The sequence below is a fragment of the Corvus moneduloides genome, chromosome 4 (genome assembly GCF_009650955.1).
Source record: "Corvus moneduloides isolate bCorMon1 chromosome 4, bCorMon1.pri, whole genome shotgun sequence".
NCBI lineage: Eukaryota > Metazoa > Chordata > Aves > Passeriformes > Corvidae > Corvus > Corvus moneduloides.
Window position 1 is genome coordinate 26,583,621 of NC_045479.1, and position 17,028 is coordinate 26,600,648.

At 45.2% G+C, this 17,028-nt stretch overlaps 1 protein-coding gene across 1 annotated transcript in view; it reads left to right on the forward strand.

Annotated features, from left to right (window-relative positions):
* GSG1 (germ cell associated 1) overlaps positions 1–17,028 on the forward strand; it is a 92,494-nt gene that overhangs the window by 60,725 nt on the left and 14,741 nt on the right. The gene's annotated exons all lie outside the window — the stretch shown is intronic.

Consider the following 17,028-nt stretch of genomic DNA (forward strand, 5'->3'; position numbering starts at 1 on the left):
GGGGGAAAATAAATTCAAAGTTAGCTATTCATAGGGTGTGAGCCTTTGGAACTTGCAAGTGAAATAAAGCTGGAAGCAACTTAACAGGGACAGCAGAGAACTGGAGAAGAGGTTGCAACGTGATAGCACAGAAGAACACAGATCATGCCATTTAGAGCTCTTCTGATGCTGATGTCCCTCCCACATCCACACATCTCAGAGCCGTATTTCACCCCTAGATATGCCCTATCAGTGGTAATGGCAGTGGTTTTCATTTCTGAGAGGATTTCACTTAAATCCTATGACAAGGGATCTCTCTAGTGTAGTCACAAACAGTGCTGTGGGACTAAGGAGTTGCCTGGATGGTCTGTGATACTTTCATACCAGAGTCAGAGGCATAATGTCCCTGTGCAGCTCCATACTGGGAGTATGGGGGAGGAAATGAGCTAGCAAGAGGAAGGAGAAGGGGAGTACTCACCACATTGCCAGGCTCTGAGGGTGATTAAATAGCACAAAGGATTAAAAGCCTGGGATTTTGGATTTCAAGTGTGCTTATCAAAGATAATGCTTTGTGAGTGTGAACAAAATTCAGCAAAACATCTCAATGTCACAAAAAGATTGCTTGGATTTGATAAGCGTGTCTGAACACCTCCGTCCCTGTGAAATATATGACAAAAAGTGAGAATTAGTGAATTGAAGCAAAGGACATGATACAGGTGAAGAGTCCTCACAGGCAGAGAATAAAGACTTTTGGAGGTGAACTGAAAAAATGGAGATTTTGAACCTTGGACTGAAGCTTAAGAGTTGCTCTAAAGCTGTAGGTACTGCCTTGCTGAGCAAATATGTTACATCTCCTGTGATATGCAAGAGAATGGGTCTACTTTATAATAATCATCAAAATTGGACTAGAGGGTCAAACTGAGCTAAATGAGGCCCAGGCTGAAAAACCTGCAACAATAGCTTTGTGGTGCCCAGGTTTGGTATGAATGATGAGCTTTTTGGGTCAAGTGAAGCACAGAGGTACAAGGGACACCATCATCTTCATCGCTTCCAGAAGAACAGGACACAAGTTTTCTGAGTGCAGGGTCTGATCCTCTTCACAGTGCTGCTGTGAGTGTGTTGAGGTGGGCAGTGTGCAGACAGCTGATGGGTCACTCCAGTGTCCTGTTTCTGTTATTGTTGCTAAAGAGGCAGCGAGACACGTTAGGAACTTCCATGTGGTACTTGTGTTACATTTCTTATAGCTGGTTATGCTCCTTAAAGTGACAGTGTTTTCTATGATGCTGGGGAAAGACGCCCTTCTGACTCACAGACCACTTGCAGTACAGCCATTCCCACCAGATCACTCCATGTGGCTGGCTGCGGAATCCTTTTGTCTATAAGAGAAGTGGTCAGGGTGGAGGGGAAGGGAGGTGCTGATGTCCTTTGAACTCTCCAAGTGTTACAGCAAGGATGGACTCATTGTGAATCCTCATACATGAGGAGCAGTAGTGTGGCAGGGCAGACCAGCTCTGATCAGGCAATGAGCGCTTATGGGCTGCACAGCGTACGGAGGTTCCTTGTGCTGCCTCCTATCCGCTTGTTCCAGTCCAGTGCTGTCACCTTCATGGCTCCATGCAGAGGTGATATCCATGCCATGGGGCAAAGGGTGGGCAGGGTGAAGCTCTGTAAGTTAGTAGAGATCTCTGCATGTCACAGCCACCAAAATAAGTGATTGCCGAGTGAAAGCAGGATGGAAACAGCAATGACAAATGGAAACTGCAAAGTCTGTGGTACCTGATGTGCATCTTTGTCTCTCAGAGGGGTTTTATTGTTGTCTCTGCTGTCCCCTTTTGGGGGAGCAGGATATGTGGCTGCGTTGGAGACATGAATTCCAGCCTTTCTCTTTGCTGGAAACTGATCCCTCCCAATACTCATACAAGTGGCCACTGATGGTTCTCCATTGCACTCTGTCCCAGCAGCAGCTGATGCTGCTCACCAGTGTGGGTCACTGGGTATGCACTGTATCCCTCCCAAAATGCCTGGAGAGTTGCCAAGCTGAGAGGCTCTGAGTCAGAGAGATCTGTGGAGGTTTCTCTTCCCAGGAGAGCAGTCTCTGAAGGCAGGCTGTTGCTCAGCCTGTGACTTGCTGGGTTCCATGCAAGCTCAGTTCTTAATACAAGAAAGGCCAGCTTGTCACTGTAATTTAAAAATCCTTTTGCCGTCTAGGGAAATGTCAGCCGGCAGAAACAAGTAATGGGAGGGCTTGACCCAGACACAAAGAAGCTTCTGTTTTCTGCCTGTCCTGGCTGTCAGTGGTGTTAGGTTGCTCAATGCTGCTCAGAAAAGCAGCTCTGGAAACTCTCTGCCTTCCACGAAGGCCGAAGACACGTGAAGTGAAATGCCTCTGCCTGAATAAACATCTGTCATGGGAAGAGCTGGGATGCTGAAGTACAGCAGGGTGAGAACTGGCACCAGGCCCAAACTGTGAGTCGAGGAGAATCCTCTGGCAAAGCTGACACCTTGTTTTTGCTTGCTTGTTTTCCACCTTCAGGTGTAATTGATACCCAGGTGCTGGAGTGACTAAACTTGCCCGCTATTGCTGCCACTGGTTCAGCAACTGCACCAGGCAGTGTGGAGGAATAGAGGGAGGGGATGGGTGTGAGAGAAATTCCTGTCTTGAGAACCACAGAGGCATTTTCATGCCTGGGATACTTTCCTATTTGCTTTCCCCCAAGGTGGCCCCTCTCACCTTGGAGACACTGTGGCACCTGACCATGAGGTTGTTGGCAGCTGTAAAGTCAGGAGCAGAAGGCATATTTTGCAGTTCAGAATCCTGACTGAGGGATTCTGAGGGGCTATATGTAGAGGAGCTGGGCTATGTCAGAAGAGGATATCAGGATGATACCCTGGCTGAGCCTGTGGCTTGGCAGAGGAGAGTGGAGGGTGTGTTGTGCCCATACTTGGCCCACTGATCTGTTTCTAAGCCATCCTACTCTTGATAGATGGAGGCGAGGAGTTGCAGTGGAATGGTGCAGATCTGCACCCCATCCTCCACTGGTATGAATAGCCCCAACATTCCCTGTGCAGCAGCTCTGGTTTTCCCATGCACCCCTCAGATCCTCTGAAACTCAATAGCACAGAAACCAGCAGGCATCTGTGTTCAGTTTCTTGCATCCCTGGATTTGCTTGATTTAAGGCCCAGGTCGTTAAAGCAACTAGGTCTAGTTATCACAAAGAGTGGCCTCACATACCTGTTGGCTGAGCACACTGCATCTGTAAGGGCTGGTGCCAGGCACTCCTGTGCACTGGACCAGTCTCAGAGGCAAGCCCTGGCTGTGGAGAGCTCTGTAAATGGGATCATAAGTAAGAAAACAAGTGTCAACCTGAGCACTTCAAATGGTCAGTCTCGACAAAGAGCTCATCAGAAGGACCTCACAGGGCTCTGTGGTAGCACTAGTGCTATTCAACACACTTGTTATGGTCTGGACAGGAACATGAACAGCAAGTTTACTTGAGTCCCACAGTTATTCCAGAAAGGCAATATAAAGCTGACTGCAAAGGATTGCAGAAAATCTCGTGGCACTGAGTGGCTGGGCTCTCCCTGGCAGATGAAATTCAGTGGTGGCAAATGCAAGGGAATTCCACTAGGAAGAAAATAGTCTGGCTTTACAGATATATTGAATGTCTCTAAGTCAGCTTCTACCAGCAGAGAAAGAAATTCTTGGATCCATTTCAGATAGGCTGCTGAAAACAGTCTCTCAAGGCTCTGTTGAGGTCAAAAAGCCAAAAAGAAATGTTAGGAATGAGTACAGAAGAAACAAAGAACATGATTATGCTTCTGTGTACTTCGTGGTCTGCTGAAAGTCTGAAAGTTGTGAGTGCTTCTGGTTACTGCACTGAAGAGCATAAAGAAACACTACGAAGAGAAGAGAGGACATCAACAATGATCAGAAGTAGGAGATAGTTTCTGGGTAAACACAGATTGCTAATCTTGAAGAAGAGATGCCTGAAAGGGAATCACAAATGGTATGGAGAATGTCAACAAAGAACTAACATTCATGCAGTTCCATATCACAAAAACTAATGGCACCCGATAAACTGGTTAGGCAACAGGTTTAAAATAAACAAGCTATGGACTTTTCCACGTAGGCATCAAGGAGTAATGGAACTCTGCCACAGACTGTTGGTGGGAGACAATCCATGAAGGGGTTGGGCACATCTATGCAGCATATTTCATTTGGAGACTGTCAAATGCAGCAGCACAGATGTTACCTCTACATCAGAAGTGTCCTAAACAGCAGGATGATGGGAGGTGAGAAGGTGGACAGGGATACAGTCTGTATTTCCTCTATTTCTTATACTTCTTTCCTAAGTGAGGCGACTGCAAGAGAAGAGATACTACTTCTTCAGTCTGGGCTAGCACAGGTCATCTTACATTTTTAGTAAAACTGCTTTTTGGGGTCTTTGTTCTACAGTAATTTCCCAAATTATTATCTGACCACTGGTGATGTATTGCAGGGGAAGTGGAAAGTGAACTGATGAGGTGGAAAAGAGAGCAAACTTCCAGATGGAGAGCTGACATCTCTTAAGGACATTCCTAATGTTCTTTGCACTGGTGCACTAGGACATACCATAATCCAGAAATAGGCACTTTTGAATGAAAGTAAGCAAAGATTGTGGTAATGTTCTTAAAATGAGGAAAACATGGTTTTCCCTATTAGCTTTGCCAGGGCTGTGGATTTCCTTAGACATTTAGGAGATAGAAGACATAGTCTTCCCTTGCAGCAGATGTGCTCTGGCTGTCTGATCCAAACAGTTACACCTGTCCAAGCAGGAAACACCAAATTTTTTATCAGCAATGAAATTTGGATTCTATGTATTTGCAGCTGTGACTAGAACACTTGCAGAAATAACTGAGAGTAAAATTTGTCCCCAGAGATGCTGGTCTTTGCAGCTTGCACAGATTCATTGCTTGGACACAAATTTCAATTAGGGAGAATAATTTTGCATGAATAAGCTGAGAGAAGGTATAAGCTGTCCATAGACAATCTTTGCAGAGGCAAAGATAACTAGCTACAAGTCCAGGACTGTGGGGTGCTGGTAAGAGAAGCATGCTGGCTGTGGCTTAGCACAGTTTCACTCAGAAGCCATTTTAGACGCAGCCTCCCTGGAGGTGTTTCACAGTGTAAGATCCTGTCACAGCTCTGGGGAAGGAGAGAATATTCTCTCTGCAAACAAAGCTATGTTTCGGTTTATTTGGCCTTTTCCATTTCAAAGGCCTCGATTGTTGATGCCTGCCATATTGTTTAATGACCAGTCCCTCCTCAGAGACTACAGCTTTTGAGATGATACACGTCCTGAACCATTTCAGCTGTGGTCCTGCTTTTTTTTCCTGTTCTGTTCTGCCCAGTTTCTGACTCCACCTTCTCTGTTGCCCAGCCTCCTCGGTAGACAATGTTTTTCCATTTAATTTTATGAGACTAATGAAAGGCATTTTCATCCCCTCCCCCAGGACTAGAGAAGAAAAACCCACATCTGGAGGCCATTCACAGCTGGAAGATCTCTTCTGACATTCCTTGCTTTGAAATCCAATCCATGTAACCTTCTGTCTAAATACTCTGTTGCAGACATGGCAGAAAGAGGCTTTGTGAGGGGAGTCTATGAAGAAACCAGTGACCCTCACATCCTCTTTCAAGTGCGAGACTTCGAGGCTTTCTTCGCCACAAGGAAATTTTTATCTGGATTTAGGGGTTTCCTTGTTTTGAGGTCTCCCAATACACATTTCGGAAGCAATTAAAAAAGGGAGCTTTATTCTTCTGAGGTGTTAAACGTACCCAGCAACAGTTAAAATGAGTTGTCTGAAACATTGCATAGGTTCCAACATCCACAACTGACTTTGTCCAAAGGGTCCAGCCCGTGGCCTGTGGGCTGCATCTTGCCTGTAGAACAGTTCACCCAGGCTTCTGGTGACTTCCACCACTGAACAATAAAACTTCATGTTTCTTGAATCCCCCTTGCCCCCTTAGAGTAAATTGCTGTAATCTGACCCCTGCTTGCCAGGAAGGTGGGTAATTTGTAATTCAATTTTAAATACCTCAGAACAGCGACTTATTTGTTATCGCTGGGTTTACTTGGCCTGTATAGGCTTTCTTCTATGACTACATCATGGGGTGCTTACAACCACACTCATCATTGTCATAAATGCCCCTGTCATGACTAATAGGACAAAGATCATTTAACTGGTGGTCTGGAATTTAAGGCCTGGCACAGAGGAAACAGGTGTGTCTTTCCCCTAGAGTAATAAAAAAAAAAAAGTGAGGGGGGTGCCCTGTTTGTTCCCCAATGGGATTCTGTCTGCTTTTATGTCCTGACAATGGCCAGCAGCTCCCTGTGCCTTTCCTGTGGGAGTTCACTGGCTTAGCTGCACAATAGCCTCAGGTGTTTCACCCTGCATGGGATCTCTGGGGCCTGAATGAGTCCAACTGCCTTAACTTCTGGCCTCACACCAAGGTGCTGTTTGCCTCCTTGCCTGGAAACATCTGCCTTGATGTTCCTCCTTGCATTACAAATCTGAACTAGAGAGGCTGTATTCTTCTATGTTAGAACAATTTGGGAACCATTTGCGGCTGGTTGTTGAATTTTTACTCTTAAAGTAAGTGAGCCTTATTCTGAAAAGAATAGATGTATTGTGTATGTACATGCATCCAAGAGCTGGAAGAATATATTATGATAGATCTGTCTCAATTTTCTAGTCCTCAATCCCAGAGAGACTAAAGGCATTCATTCACCTTTTGATAAGTTAACTATTGCAGGGTGTGATTTGTGCTGTTCTGTTTCACGTCATACCACTACAGGCACTGTTCAGCTCGTGTGTCATAGCTCAGAGGATAGCAATAAACTGCTGAACAAGAGTGACTTAAACCATGACACATTTTATAGGCACTTGTCTGACTCAATTTAACTTTCCAGGCTGCCCCACGAATGTAACGTAATTTAATGGTCTGCACATACATGGGCCATATTCAGCTTACATGCTACCTCAGTTTGACTCACATATTGTGACTGTTTCCCTGGTAAATCTGCTTAGGCAACAAGGGGTTAATAGCTCTGGAGAATAAGTGACTATTTTTTTTCTTTTCTCAAGCTTGAATTGTTCTTTTAGTGACGCAGTCACCAGAACATCTGGAACAGACATGTATTTTGGGGAATATGGCTGCTTGTGCCTAGAGCTAGCGTCTCTGTGGCCTCATATCTCCAAATGAATACCTTCGTAGCACTGGAATTAAATTTGCACTGGTATAAAAGGCAAGCACAATGCTCATTACTCTTACTGACAACTTATTCTAACAGTCTGAGGAAACAAACCCAACCATATTATTACTAATGATTATTACCATTATCTGCTCTATGGCAATGCTGAGAAGCCAGGCCCCAGTGTGCCAGGTGCTGGTTAAAAATATAATCAGTCACCACTGCCCTTGGAAGTCCACGTGATGTTGAAAGGCAGTAGTCATCACTAGCATGGCTATCACAGAGATCTGTGACCATGTTTTGGAGTGCAATGATTGGCCTGAAAGAAAACCATTTCCTTTTCGTAATTCTCTGCAGTTTTGATACTTTGGGGAGTATTTCTAGACATGTGACACTGACCTTCACACCTTGGTTATTCTGTTTCTGGTGGTCACAATGCTGTCATCAGGAGCAGCAAGATCTACCTCTGGAGGTAACCAGTCCTGTCCCACCAGGATTGTAGCCTCTCTGCCTGCTGTGGCAGCTGGATGTGGTCACAGCTGCAGCTCCCACAGACTGCTCTGGAACTGTGGTTCCTTCATAATTCTGAAAATCTGAGTCTTGCTCCCAGCATTGCACATGCTGTGCTTCCTTTTGACAGGGTGGTGAACCAAGGTAGGGCAGGGCTGGGACAGGCAGTTCTGCTGAAAAACTGGGCTTGCATACATGGTGGTGAAACTTTGTCTTGGAAGGACAGAGGCAAGTGGAATATGCTGGTTGAGGGAGAAGATCCAAAAGAAAGTATCTGGTGTAATGGAAAGAAAGGAAATTTTTAGCTGAATATCAGGACTGACTTTTGTTGGTGTGTGGAATAGCTTCCCAAGGGAAACCCAGTAACAGAAGTCTATCAGTTCTGCTCTCCAGCATTGGAGTGGACACAGCAGGACATACTGCAGACCAGGAAATGACCTTGCTTTGTCTGGGATGAAGACTATGGGTATGACCCTGCACCACAAAAAACCGATGTGAGTGTTGCCAGTGACCTCAGGGAACACAGGCTCCTTCTACCCAGTAATCCAGTGCTGATTTTCCATGTCTCCTCTACGCTCTAAGGCGTTTCTTACCAGTGCAGTTGTGTCACCGGTATATCCAAACCATTGCCCTTCCATTCAATTCTAAGGATTGGTCCCTTCAGGAGGCTGTTAAGGAATGGTCCTGAGAGTTTCAGATGCACAGAGCATGAGAAGAAGAGAGCCAGATATACTTCTCACCTGCAGGGATGGGCAGGAGCACATCCCTGTTGTGCATGAGGCCTTCAAGACTTTGTTTATTTCACAGAATCATTAAAGTTGGAAAAGACCTTTAAGATCATCAAGTCCATCTGTCCAGCCAGTACCACCACCACCATGTGCACCACTAAACCATGTCCTCAAGTGCTGTTGTTTAACTGAAACTCACCCTGGCCACTGATGTGGCAGAGGCAGGGAAAAGCAAAGGCAAAGGAATTGATGCCTTTCTACCAGGCTTGGTCTTACTTCCCTTCACTTGTGCCCCCTGCTCCCCTGGGGCTACTCTGCCCAGTAGCCCTTACAGCAAAGGTAGGTGACATTTTTTGCTCTTTTGTGCTGATGACTGGTCCCAGTGGACATCTGTCTCTTGCCAGGTGCATCCTGGTGCATCTATCCTCCTAGAGCTCTTTACAGTTCCTCCCAGTGCTCCCAAATGCTAAAGAGTGTTAGTACTGGGGTACACAGGGCAGTGGTGAGAGGGGTGGAGGCAAATAACTGTGGTTTTAAAAGTAAATAATTTATGCAACAATAACCTCTCCACCCAGGTAATCACCTCGAACAAACATTCTGAATGTCAAAGGTGTTTCTGGAGATAAGGGTTAGCACAATGAGACTCCTGCTTTCTTGGCTTTATCTGGTGCTCAGCACTTAATGCCACCTTGCTCTCTGCTGAAGGCAAAGTTGTCCCTCTAAGTTCCCCAGTGGAGGTTACCAGTCAGGTGCAAGACTTCAGGGGGAAGTCTTTGCACTGACAAAAAGGACAGTAAGCTTCCAGTGTGCTAAGTGTGTTATTTTCCAAGAGGGCTGGACATAGCCCCTAAAACTTTGTCCATGATATGGATAGTGAAGTATTTGCCTTGGGGAGAAAAGGGACAGATACAGAGAAAAATACATTCTGATGGCTGGGAAACTAAGCTCATAGCTGCAAATTGTATTTGTGCTTGCAAAGCAGGCTGAGGCTTTTTCTTTTCTTTTTTTCTTTTTTTTTTTTTCTTTTCTTTTCTTTTCTTTTCTTTTCTTTTCTTTTCTTTTCTTTTCTTTTCTTTTCTTTTCTTTTCTTTTCTTTTCTTTTCCTTTTCCTTTTCCTTTTCCTTTTCCTTTTCCTTTTCCTTTTCCTTTTCCTTTTCCTTTTCCTTTTCCTTTCCTATACTGGTTGCTGGAGAGAATCTCTGTCTCCTGGACTACCTGATCATGGAGAGCTCAACAGAAGTAGTCCTGGAGTTTGCTGCTGAAGATTCAAGACTCAGCCTTGTGACCTTCCTGTGGTATATTGACCGGCCATTACCACGTTGTGATGGTTGCTTAGCAAGGTAGTGACACTTGTGCTGAGGCACAGTGACAGCTGTGTCACACCTGAGGGCTGGTGAGGCTGAAACTCGGTAGTATTTGTTTTGCAACAGTGCAAAGCTTGCATCAGTGTACCCCTAAGTCAGTGAGAGCCGGTGTAGTGACAGGCTGACACCGTCTACGTGCTCACCTAACTTGCAGCACTGAGAGCCCTGCAGTGGCTCCCTGGCTTGGCGTTGCCAACACCCCAGCGAACAGAAATGACTGAAAGGAACCTTGCTGTGGCCATAGAGGCAAAGAGACTGAGTGGGAGCTATTTTCGCGTTGCTATGGAATGAACAGGAACATGGCATGTAAGAGTCCGTGGGCTGTGATGCAGAAACCTTTTTGCGGGTGGCAGGGTTAGAGGCAAATAGCCAACACCACCTCTGCTGCATGGCTGGAAGGCATGTCGATGGTTAGACCTCAGAAAGCACCTGCCAGGGGAGATCCTCTTATCAGCAAGTGCTTCTAGTGGGGTTCCTATGGATGTCATCTTTTAGCCTGATGGTACTGAACTCATTTATCAGGAAAATTTAATTTCGACCATATTTGCATATCACATAAACAATAAGGAGGAGGACAACAACAGTAAGGTCAGCTCAAACTGCACAGATGGATCTCTTAAGTGCATTTGAACAACAAAATGCCATGGCTACCTTATTGTAGCAAAGTGTGTATTGGGATGTGACAGGGAGATTGGAGACAGTATCCTGTCTCACAGTGCCACTATAGAGGATACAGGAATCAAAATAGTCTCCAGGCTAAAAACCTCAACAGATTAGGAAGGATGTCACTCTGAAATATGTGAGGGGAATAGCAAGGGACAACTTTTTCATTTTTTCAGTCCCACTAACTTCTGTGTCCAATCTGAGCAGCAGAAGTGTAACTTGGCACCCTCTAAACTCCTGAGCCCTTGAGAGCTCATATCAGGGACCAGGTTAGTGTATTCTCCAGTTGGCACAAATCTGTAGGATTCCTGACCCTGGAAATGAGGTACCCAGGTGAGGGACAGGAGGACTTGTGTCTTGTGCTATGCTCCTAAGAGGAAGGCAAGCTGGGAAGGGCCTGGAGTACAGGCCTGGCTGGTAAAATCATGCTGGAATACTGTCTTCTGTTTCCCTCTATGAAGTTCTCAAAGGATGCTGAAAACTGGAAAGGACTCAAAATGTAGTTTATGTAAAAGAAAGTTAGGAACTGACTTAATCAAAGTCCACAAATATTTCACTTGAGAGATAGATTTCTAATAGTAAACAATGCTTGCAGAAAAAGTCTTGTTGAAATCTAGGTTACACCTACACTGGTAAATAAAGTGATCCAGGGTTAGTTCTCTGAACCTGAGGGCAAGTGGCACAGCATCCATCTGAATAAAACTTCTTCTCCCCCAAAGAAGGTAGCCTTGCCCAAATAATTTGTTAGGAACGATGCCCTGACCCATGCTGTCAGAGCCAGCCCTGCTGTTAGGAGAGTACCCTCTGGTTGTTCAGAGAACACTGGCTGCCACAAGCCAAAACTTGCCATGAAGCATGCGAACAACAGGGAAAATTGCCTGTCAGGGCTTGTGCGTATCTTGAACTGCTCAGCTTGCTAACAGAGAAGTCACCTCACTGGCTGGCGGTGAAGACCATCCAGAAATAGGGTGTGCACTCCAAACTGTGAGGTTGGTTAGCTAGTGGGACACTTGAGGGACAGTAAATTCTTTGTGAAGTTTTTCAGTCCAGCTTGGATGTCCCTAAAGAGACCCTAAAAAGACAGAGATTTAAGAGAAACCATGGCCACAATGTGGGCAGGAGGGAGCCCAAAGGTGAATGCTGTGCACTGGGTGAGAGCAGGTATCTGCCTCATCCAGCAGAGGCACCCTGAAGGTTGTGACCTCTACAGGGAAAGCCTCTGTGAGAACCTCCAAACGATTGTAGAGAGAGTCATTCTCCATCATCACTGCTAGAAGCCCTAAGCTCTGTGGAAAGCACTTGATTAAATCTCTGCCTCTGGGATAGGAGATTGAAGTGGCACTCCCTGTGTTCCCTGCTGCTCTCTTCTGTGGGAAGTCTTAGCGCCTACACGTAACCTAGTTGCTGAGAGAGGCTCTGGGCTCAGAAGAAGAGTGAGAAGTTTTTGGGGGTGGACATAGGCATCCCAAGCCATGGCTATTTTCCAAGCAGTGGTGGAATAAGTGGGCTAAGATCTTGCAGACATCAGGTCACTTTCCCTGCATGTGCATTTTGGTTATGGGCTAGTGAGCCGGGTGTCTGAGTCAGGACACCAGTGAACGCCTGGGAAGGTGGAGAAGGAATCTTCCCATTAGGAAAGACAGTAAACAAAGCCAGATTGGATGTATGGCTCCTCTGACACCCCCGCCTATGCTTTCCTGGATACGTCCCCAAGGCAGCAATTGGTGCTGTCTGGGACAACCTGTACCTTACCAGATTTGATCTGCGACCCACAGGTTTTTTCTTTAGCAACAACAAAAAGACATCAGCAGCTCTTCTGTTCTAGAGGATCTCAAAGCTTCTTGAGGACCTCAGAAGAGCTTTTGAAACAACAGTCTCTAGCTCTTCAGTGCAGAGTTTAAGCCAGCTGTAAAAATGGTGATGAAGGTCTGTGGGGAAGTTCACTATAGATTTTAATTTTCACTTAATAATTAAAAAATGCATTTTAATCTATGAAGAGAGGGGAACAGCAGATCTGCTCCGACAAAGCTGTGAAGCACACATTTAAGGTCTGTAACAGGATGTGGGTGGAAAGAAACACCAGTAAACTCAAGAATGGTTTCATTTGGAATCTTAGCAATATTGTACTTCACACATCACCTTTCCTATACCAAACCTGGAGCATGTTGATTGCAGAGGGAGGAGTTTTCTTGATCTGCTGTGCTAGCCCTAACCAAGAGGTGTTCCAAGGCTGGAATAATAAATGTGGTACAGTAGGATAGACTGAACTTTCCTAGGGCTGACTGGGAATTGCTCAATAAGGTTGGACTTCGGGTGTCCCTTAGCAGAGCCCGAGGCCATCCTTAGGATTGCAGCACAGACAGATTTACCAGAAGTGGTAAAGGGACGTAGCACAGGCCAGTGACCTGCTTTAAAGGGGAGTGGCTGACCTGTGACTGCATCCAGTCATGAACTGAAATGCTAGGGATGTTGAAAGTCAGGATTGCAGTGCATTGGTAAAGCTGTGTGTGAGGCTTCATGACTGATGGGACTAATTGAGGATATTTATTTTCCAGCACTGGATTGGAATGAAAGACCAGCTCTTCAATCCCTGTTTTAATCCAACCCCCTGAAAGCTGAGTTCAAACCAAAGCAAACCAGAAAATTCTTGTTTTAAAGAGGAGAGTGGGAGAGAAGCCCCTAATCAAAATGTTCTGATAATTGAAAAATCTGTTGGTAAAAACTAATATTGGAGAGTCATGCAGAGAACGGGAGCTGAGCCTTCCCACTTCTGACCCAGAGCTGAAGACTGACCATGAGTGATGGCAGCATGCTTAGGCAATGTCACTGCTCTCTCAAAGCCACCCTCTTTACCACTGGCCTAGCCCCTAAATCCTCAACCATGATGTCCTCAGTGTATCTCACCCATGTCTCAGCCTGGTAGGAGCAGTCCCTCCGAGCTGTGTTCCCTCCTTTTCTCTCCAGCCAGTCTCCTAGTTTCACAGCCTCTTCCAGGCTGAAGGCTTCTTTGTTTTTCTCCTTTGTGTCATTCAGGAAACACACCCACCTCCCTTGCTCCAGCCTCATATTCTGCCTCGCTCAGAGATTCTATAACTCATGTGGAGGAATTTCAAGCAATGCAAACTGTGGCAACTTTTTTTTAAACCATGGAAATTAGAGATTGGAAAATCTTGCCAGCTCATCCAGTCCATTATTTCACATTCTAGCCTATCCCAATTCCTGCAAAATTCTTGCCTGCAATACATTTTCCGGTGCATTACCCAGTCTGCATCCTTTGCTTCCCATGAGAAACTGTACCACAGAGGACTACTTTATACTGTTTGGAAGAGGTTTCTGAAGTTTTCTTTCCATTCTGCCTGACCTAATTTCTTTAAGTTCTGCCTGTGGTAACATGCTAGCTGGGTTCTCCTGCCTTCATGCTTACCTTGTTCAGGTGATGGCACATAATTCTTGTTCAGTCAAGCTGTTTAGCCACAATGCTTAATACTGGGTTGTAAAGCTCAGCAATAATAGTCCTTGGCTACCTGGGAAAGACTAACGTTGAGATTAGCATGTTAATGGGTACACAGAACACAGCAGACACTGCTAGTAGTGTTGCCTCTTTATTATAACAGTCACTTGACACATTCCGTCACAAGGTCTGGCTTTGGTTGGTTTTGCCTTTGCCAAACTTGAAACCAACATCATCTAGCTTATGTCTGCTTCAGTAGTTTTATAGGGCTCTTTTGGGTTTTGTTTTTAATTTCAGTCAAGACCACTTAGCTATTTCTTGAGAACAAGGCTGGCAGGGGAATATTCTGCTTTATCCACATTAAAAAAAAAAAAATCCTAATGACTTTTTCTCTAAAAAACCCAACAAACCACATTTTGAGCAATGTTTTGCATTAAAATAAATCATGCTTTTTCTGTCAGGAACACATCTTTTGTCATCTATGACAAAGGCTGCCCCCCTCAGTTGGCTAAATAATGAGCTTTTGAGTTATTGCAGCTTGAGCCTGCTCAGAAAAAATGATGGGGGCTAGGAAGGACAGTTGTTTATCTTTTTTTTTTTTTAAACTGTGAGCCTGATGGAAGTAATAGCATGTGATTTAAGACCCAGGTTACAATGTACTTGCACAAAGGCCCCTTTTGCACAAAGGCTGTGGCTGCCGGGTCACCTCGTTCTGGCCTCCCTTGGGCCAGGATGCTGTCACTGTGCCTGGCTCTCTCCTGCCCATGGCCAGGTCACCCTTGGGAACTGATGTCCTTGCCCTGTGCATGGAACTGGGGTTGCCTGGGTATGGATGCTAAAAAAGTTAGCAGAGAAATTTTCCACCTTTTACAGTCTTCTGTGAAATTCTCTGTTCTCACACAAACTAAGCTGAGAGACGCTTTGCTGTTTTGTAAACTATTTGCAGGTGCAGGGTGTTGTGAGAATGCAGTGGATATTGTTTTGATTCACTGAAAAAAATATTTTGAAATGGGTGTCGTAGCATTCAGCCAATCACTCTGGGAGGTGTATGGCCAAGCACCCAATAATGTTACACCACTTTTGTGAACAATGCTATGTAAATGAGTTAGTAAATAATTCAATCATTCCATTCCATCCCATTTACCCTGGACTCCTGTGTTGTGATTCTCGCCGTCCCTGTGGGTTACAGCGACACCTGGGCATGCGGAAACCTGGCTACAAGGAAACAGGGAGGTGTGGAGAGAGGAGGAGAGAGAAAAGGAAAAAAACCCAACCGAAAGAAAGCCAACCAAAAAAATACAGCAGAAGAGAGGCACACGCCCCATTTCTCTGCTTGCTGTCTCCAAAATAGTTCGTGTTTGTGTTTTCAGTAACTGGGGCACTCCTTTCCCTCAGGCCTTGTAGGGAAGCCTGGGTGCCCCGAAACTCCCCTGGCATGGCCTACACGTGCTGCATCCACCCCATGTCCATGGCAGTGACACCATCTGCTTCCGGCATCGCCTGCTCCCACTGGGCCTCCAAGGCATGGGGCCAGGGCCCCAGGCTGGTGTCACCACTGCCCTGTCCTGACCTGTCTCCTCCCTGGTGCACAGGCAGATTCAGCGTGCTGTCCATCACAGCATGCATGGCCATGGAGATTAGACTCAACAGTAGGACTGTCTGTGAAGCCACAGCTCCAAAATGTCATAAAGGAATGGAAAGGAATCCCAAATCCTCATCAAATCTGAGGAACAAAGGAGATGCCCTCAATCCTAGATAATTATGGGGACATCCAGAAAGATAAAAGGTGCAATTGTAATATCTAACATGATTGTTTTCAAAGCACCCACTGTAACAGAACCCCTCTGCTTGGCACTGTAAGGAAAACTGGTCTCATTATTCTCTTTAGACAGCATATTAGACCTTGGCTCCTCTGATCTGTGCTTGCTATCACCTCTGTTCTGTCAGGGAACACAGCCTGAGAAACTCACTTGTGCCTTCTGGCCACCAAGCTTGCTGCATCTCTTGCCATGCTGCCTCTTTATTCATTAATCCTTCTCCTCCCAGTTTTCTCTTCCCCTTTTTTTTCCCTTGTCAAAGCAAGGAGTTTTTAATAGCTAAAGAACGAAAACACCTCCCACGCCTCGCTTCAAAAAAGCTAACTCTCTGTCTTACTCACTCTTTTAGATTTCCAAACCTTTCCTGCTAGCTTAGATGTTTCCTTTGAGGCACTGGTTCCTCAAATACTAGCATGTGAGTATAACTTTAGTAAACCATGTAGCTCCAATGGCCTTGAGAGGACAATCCATGTGAATAAATAAATCAGATGTGGAATGGACACACGACATTTAGCAGAGATGGAAAAGTTTTCTGTTTTATACTGTGATTTGATTGGAAAAAAAATTATGAGGGACTTTATTCCAGGATGGAGTAGTATCTCCCTTGCAAAAAGTTTTAACAGTAGGCTTGAAGTTCTTCTGGATGCTAAGGTCATAGTGAATGCAGATGGATTGATAAGATAATCTTTGGAGGCTTCCTCTAACTCTGCTTATTCTGATTTGCCATGGTGAAATGGAGGAAAAGATAAATTGAAGCAAAGAACAATTGCTTTGGCTTTCTCATTTCCATGAGTGAAACCAAAGTGCAATGTGGTTTAACCATATTGTTTCAAATTTTTTTCCTTTAAAACATATTAAACATATCCTTGACTCCAAGATCACCTGCATATAGTGAAATACTCTTTGCACAGATTAATTTTAGACCCTCAAATTTTGTTATTACCAAAACAGAATGTCTCCTGCTGTCTTTGTGCTGATTCCAATACCAACGAGGATTCCCTGTGCTGTAGATCTGCATCTGTGGGAATGACTCCAAAGACCCAACCTTACAGTGTATGGAAACAAGGACTGCTTTTGAGCTATCAGTCCAGCCATGGTAATGTGGAGTTTAGCACAGCGTACTCCGATTCTGGACTTAGGTTTGTACCCTGCATTGTGCTCCATAGCGCTGGAGTGAAATTCCTAGCAACACCCAATTAAAACAAGCACTGAATGTTTACTCCCCATCATTGCCACTGCTTTGACTGCAGTGTAAACGCACCACTAATAACTTGGCCGATGGG